Source organism: Jatropha curcas, chromosome 8 (genome assembly GCF_041381405.1).
Source record: "Jatropha curcas cultivar XTBG-Jc1 chromosome 8, XTBG_Jcur_1.0, whole genome shotgun sequence".
NCBI lineage: Eukaryota > Viridiplantae > Streptophyta > Magnoliopsida > Malpighiales > Euphorbiaceae > Jatropha > Jatropha curcas.
In genome coordinates this window covers 18411272-18417657 of record NC_143158.1, presented here as the reverse complement: position 1 = coordinate 18417657, position 6386 = coordinate 18411272, and the positions used below count along the sequence as shown (strand labels likewise).

Sequence of the window (6386 nt, the reverse complement as noted above, 5' to 3'; positions counted from 1 at the left end):
TTAAATAAAATTGGGTTTAAAATGGAGTCATGTAATAAAATGAAAATGGTCCCATTGCCGAAATAATGGGTGGCGACTAAAATAATTTGTAAGACCGATTTATCGGCATCGCGTATCCAAAAAGATTTTATCACCTTTCTTCCAAAACAAATAATCCAATAAAATAAAAAAAGAGATGTTTTTCGATATCCTTCCGGGGTTCGGGATTTCGGCGAAAACAAGAACCATCTTAGGTTCTGTAAAAGGAGTGTACAATCACTTCAAAGCTTCGATCTAAAAGTTGATTTGCATGGGATGATAACTTGAAGATGATAACTACTGATAAGAATGTTTATAATGAAGAAGTGCAAATAAGTAATTATATTGCTTTTGTTTGGTGTTGCACATCCATTAGTTGATTTGAGTTGCATGACATCACAGTTTTTGTATGGATTGTATATGCTAATGTATTTTTATCTTCTATTAAATAGGCACATCCTAATCATGAAAAATATCTTAACAAAAAGATTGAAATGTATGATGAGAAGGCAATTGTTGTGGGAAAAGATATTGCCACTGGAACCTATACTAAGTCTTTCATTGATACTGAATTAGATGCTAGCCCTAAGGTGGATTCTACAACACATGATGATGATGATGTTGAATTTGAAGAAGTGACAAAAGGAAAAGAAGCATCTTCAACTACCATTCCTTCATCTCAAAAAAGATCTCATAGAAAAAGAAAACATGACTTTGAAGACGATGGTGTTGAGAAATTGGCTATAGAAGTGAAAGAGGTTGCATTAGCCATCAAGGATTTGAACAAAAGTCAGCTTGTTATTTCTGAACTTTACGATTTTATTGGTCGCAAATCGGTCGCAATTGTTGTAACTGAAAACGACATTGCATGATCAAAAATTACAATCGACGTTTTAATTAGTTGCGACCGATATGTCGGTCGCAAAAAAATAAGGCTTTATAAGGGTCGCATTGCGCCACGCAACCCTCCTCCTTCATCTCACTTCTCCTCTCTGTCGCATCGGAGCCGTTCCCAGCCGCCTCCTCCTCCGCTTCTCTTGCAGCGCCGGTCGCCAGAGGTTCTTGCAGGAGCTTCGTTCGCATTCATTGGTCTCTCTCTTCTCCTCTCTGTCGCGTCGCTTCTCTTTCAGGTACGCCCTTTCTTTTTTTTTTTTTTTTTGGTTTTTTTTCTGTGTTGATTTCATTCATTTCATTGCATTATATTATATACATTCATAAGATAATGTTTTATATTCATTTTTTTTATTAAATTTTATGACAACATATCATATGCAATTTGTAGTTGGCAATTGGATTTGTTTGTATAGAGATTTGTAGGTATGGTATGGATATAAGTCAATTAAGATGGTTAATGCCCTCTTTTAAGTACTGTGATGATAAAGCATTATTTAACAAATCAAAAAAAAAAAAAATCGGTCAAGTCTTTTTCAACTACCTTATCTATTTTCAATGAAAAATTATTAGTAGAATATAAGCTAACAAGCACAAAGGGCCATCCCAAAAAACAAAAATCAAATAATATTCTTCGATATATAACTTTTTTAGTTCTTTATAATTTAGAATTTAACTAAGATCAATTATAATTTAATTAGTCGGTCCAATAATTTAGACAAATAAAAATAATGGGGATTGACTGACTAGAAAATCACTTGCATTTTGGATCGTTGATAAATTATATTTCTTAGAGATTTTATCATGTTGTTATAAAAAAAAAAAAGAATTGTTTTTAAATTTTAATAATGATAAGTAATGATTTGGAGCTTATTGTAACCCCACCTACCAAAATGTTATCATATGTGCTAAGTTAAACCAAATAATATAAGTATCTAATCTTGTCTAATGATCATATTAATTCTTGGGATACAGAAAGCCATTAAGACAGAAATAGGAAAATAAATGGGATTGGACTAAATTATATTCTATGAATATTCCAAACTAAACTTAATTTAAAATACTAATTTTGTAAGTATTTAATTTAATTTGAAAGCCCTTTTTGGACTATATACCTATTCCACCAAATACCCATATTCCATCCTATACAAATTTTGTCTATATACAATATATAAAGTGACCTTTTTTTATTTGGCATTAACCATTCTCAATGGCCATTTTAATAAAGCTCAATGAATTAGATAAGTTAGTTAAATTTAGTAATATTAGTTAAATCAAATAATATAAATTTAGCATATGCTTGGATAAGTGAACCTCGAGTTTCCAGTGGGTCAGGCCACTCTATTCTGATAAGTTTAGAAGGTCAGCCTTATCAATTTCAGTATGGTAATCAATGCAATGATATGGTAATTGATGCGGGTAGAGTAGAATTCATTGGGATAATATGGAAGAATTGTCAAACTATGCAGCACAATAATTGTTTGACATGCTAAGTGCAGCTAACAGTGAACTGTGACCTGGATGCAAGAATCATTTAGTTTTATCTGTTGTGGCGTGGTTACTGCACATGAAAGCGGAGCACCATTTTCAAAAGGTATTACGATGATTTTATGCAGTTAGCAGAAGAAATGTTGGCTGAAGGCCATTTAATGGTTGGTAATTTTTACCGAATAAAAAAATTAGTTCAAGGATTAGGACTACCTGTGGAAAAGATTGATTGTTGTCGTAATAATTGTATGATATACTGGGGTCGTGACTCCGAATTAAGAGAATGCAAGTTTTGTAATCTTCCAAGATATCAACGGCGGGGTCAAGGGACTGGTAGAGTACAAAGAGAGAAGCCTTTCAAGAAGATGTATTATTTCCTCTTGTTCCTCGGCTTCAAAGGTTATATGCATCTAAGGCGACAGCTGAACACATGAGATGGCATGCTTTGCATGAATATGAGGATGGTATAATAACTAATCCGTCAGACTCTGAAGCCTGGAAACACTTTGATAATAATCATCTTGTGTTTGCTGCTGATATGAGAAATGTAAGATCGGGGCTTTGTACTGATGGGTTTCAGCCGTTTGGCCAATCAGGACAACAATATTCATCATGGCCTGTCATTGTCACACCATATAATCTACCACCCTAAATGTGTATGAAACATGAATACATGTTTTTGTGTTTTATTGTACCTGGCCCTAATAATCCGAAACACAAAATTGATATGTTTCTGCAACCTTTGATTGCCGAACTTAATTATTTATGGGAATATGGGGTTGAAACGTTCGATATTTCGGCCAATCAGAATTTCATAATGTGAGCTGCTTTGCTTTGGACCATCACTGATTTTCCAGCATTTGGAATGTTATTTGGGTGGAGTATGGCAGGCAAATTGGCTTGTCCTCATTGCATGGAAAACACTAATGCATTTACACTAAAAAATGGAGGTAAACAATGTTGGTTTGATTGTCATCACAAATTCTTAGCAGAATCTCACCCTTGGAGGAGAAATCAACAATGCTTTAGAAAGAACACGACTATTGTTGATCCCCCTCCGCCTGTGAAATCTGGAGCTGAAAATTACAAGAAATTGAAGATCTGGGGCTTATGAAAGTTACAGAGTTAGGTGCAGAAGAGGTAAATGGAAGAATTGGTAGGAATAGCGGATGGAAAAAGCAAAGCATCTTCTGGGATTTGCCATAATGGAGTTCACTTCTTATCCGTCATAACCTTGATGTGATGCATATAGAAAAAAATGTGTTTGAAAATTTGTTCAACACTGTCATGAACATTAAGGGGAAAACCAAGGATAATGCAAATGCGATAGCAGACATGAAGGAAATTTGTCGTCAACCAGAATTCGAGCAAGCTGTATTTACTGGTAAGTTTCCAAAGGCATGTTATTCTTTAGATAAACCCCAAAGGCAATTATTGTGCGATTGGGTCCGATCATTAAGGTTTCCAGATGGATACTGTTCAAATATGGGTAGATGTGTGGACATGAGGAAATACAGATTATTTGGGATGAAAAGCCATGACTGTCATGTTTTCATGCAAAGATTGATTCCTGTGGCATTCCCGGAATTATCGCTATGGAAAATTTGGGAAGCAATGACATAATTGAGTCTCTTTTTCAAGGAATTGACGATGACTATTATCCGATGCAATGATATGAACCAATTAGCGCGAGAAATCCCAATAGTGATATGCAAATTGGAGCGAATTTTTCCACCCAGCTTCTTTGATTCTACGGAGCATCTGCCGGTTCATTTGCCCTATGAATGTCGTATAGCAGGATCGGTACAATATAGATGGATGTATCCATTTGAGAGGTGAATCACTAACATCTCATTCTAATCATTACATATTTTATTTCAACTCATATTTACATATTGCCTTTGTAAAATTACAGACACTTGCAGAAAATTAAAAAGAATGTGCGTAATAAGGCAAAGGTCGAGGGATCAATTTGCAATGCATATTTGGTGCAAGAAGCTTCCACCTTCTGTTCACACTACTTCGAACCACATGTTTACACCAAGCATCGAAGAGTGCCACGTAATGATGATGGAGGAGATCGAACAGAATCTGAGTTAGAAGGAAATTTAACAATTTTCACCTATCCTGGGCGTATGATTGTAAATAAAAAAAAGGACGATTGACTGATGCAGAGATACGAGTGGCTCAAACCTATATTTTGTTGAATTGCGAAGAGATTACACCATTTGTACAGTAAGTATAAATCTTGTAGAGAGTCTAAACTTGGTCTGGGGCTTAGTTAAATCATATTTATGATAATTTTGTTCGTTCATAAAGAGGAAATATATCAAGCTTTTGTAGCTTCAAAATCTCAATTTGACTAATACTGCAGTTGATGCAAAATTGGACTCTGAATTTGCAGAATGGTTCAAATGTTATATAAGTAACTTTCTAGTTACACAACATATATGTGTACATTATTACATCTCACTCGTGTCATTACTATTTCCCATAGGCTCGAAGCTCAGGAAGCGATATTGATAACAGATTCATTATGGATCTAGCAAAGGGACCTCTAGCGGTTGCTAATGCCTACTCTGGCTACTTTGTAAATGGTTACAAGTTTCACACTGAGGGTTATGGGAGAAGTAGAAAGACAATGAACAGTGGTGTTTGCATAAAGGGATCAAACTACAGTGACGTGTCAAATGATTTTTATGGCAAATTGGTTGAGGTATTGGAGTTAGAATATCGAGGCCTACCAATCAAGTGCACAGTCTTATTCAAATGTGAATGGTTTGATCCTATGCCAAACGTTGGCATAAAGGTTCATCCTACGTATAATCTTGTGGATATTAATCAAAGAAGAAGATATACAAAGTATGAACCTTTTGTGCTGGCAATGCAAGCTGCACAGGTGGACTATGTCCCATATCCATCATTTAAATGAGATCGTTGCGATTGGACGGCAGTGTGTAAAACCAAGCCTAGATCAGTTGTTGATGCAGTTGAAACCAAACAATCTGCTTCACTCGCAGTATCGGAGCCATTTCAAGAAGTTGGGGTTGATACGCAACCGATGCAAGTTGTTGAAGATTTAACAGATAGATTGGATGATGAAAGTGGAACTCATGTTGAAATAGGAGTATCTGATGATGAAGAGGAAGAAGATCAAATCACCATGGGTACCTCAGAAGACGAATATCAAGAAGAGGAAGAAGAAAAAGAAGAGGAGGAAGCAGATGACAATGAAGACACTTAATACTTCGAACAATTTTAATGTTATAAATTGATAGATGTATATCTAATATTATTAATGAAGAATTTTAATGTTATTCACGTTCTTTATACATATTTATCACATGTTCTATAATTCATATATGTAGGTTCTGTTATCTGTAGTAAAGATAGCTAAAGGCAGGGCGTTTGATTCAGACACGTCCGGCAGTGGAGTCAGATTCATCAAACACAACATGAATAGATTCTTCTACAACTAGAGTCTTTTTATTAAACACTCTATATGCTTTACTATTACTAGAATATCCCAGAAAAATACCTTCATAAGATTTAGCATCAAATTTAGCAAGATGATTTTTCTTGTTATCTAGAATAAAGCATTTGCACCCAAAAATGTGAAAATAACCAATATTTGGTTTTGTACCTTTGTATAGCTCATATGGAGTCTTTTTAAGTTTAGATCTTACCAAAGCCCTGTTTAGAATATAATAGGCAGTGTTAACTGCTTCTACCCAAAAATAGTTTGGTAGTCTGGAATCACTTAGCATGGTTCTGGCCATTTCTTGAAGAGTTCTATTCTTGCGTTCCACTACTCCATTTTGTTGAGGTGTTCGAGGTGCTAAGAAGTTATGGAAGATTCCTGACTTATTGCAAAAAGCATCGAATTTCTGATTTTCAAATTCTCCTCCATGATCACTTCTAATTGCTGAGATGTTGTATCCTTTCTCATTTTGCATTCTCTTGCAAAGATGAACAAACACGTCATATGA

General features: G+C 35.0%; 1 pseudogene; it reads left to right on the top strand.

Moving 5' to 3' along the window:
- Positions 1–512: 512 nt before the first annotated feature.
- On the top strand, positions 513–5641 carry LOC149494281 (uncharacterized; annotated as a pseudogene).
- The last annotated feature ends 745 nt before the right edge of the window (positions 5642–6386 follow it).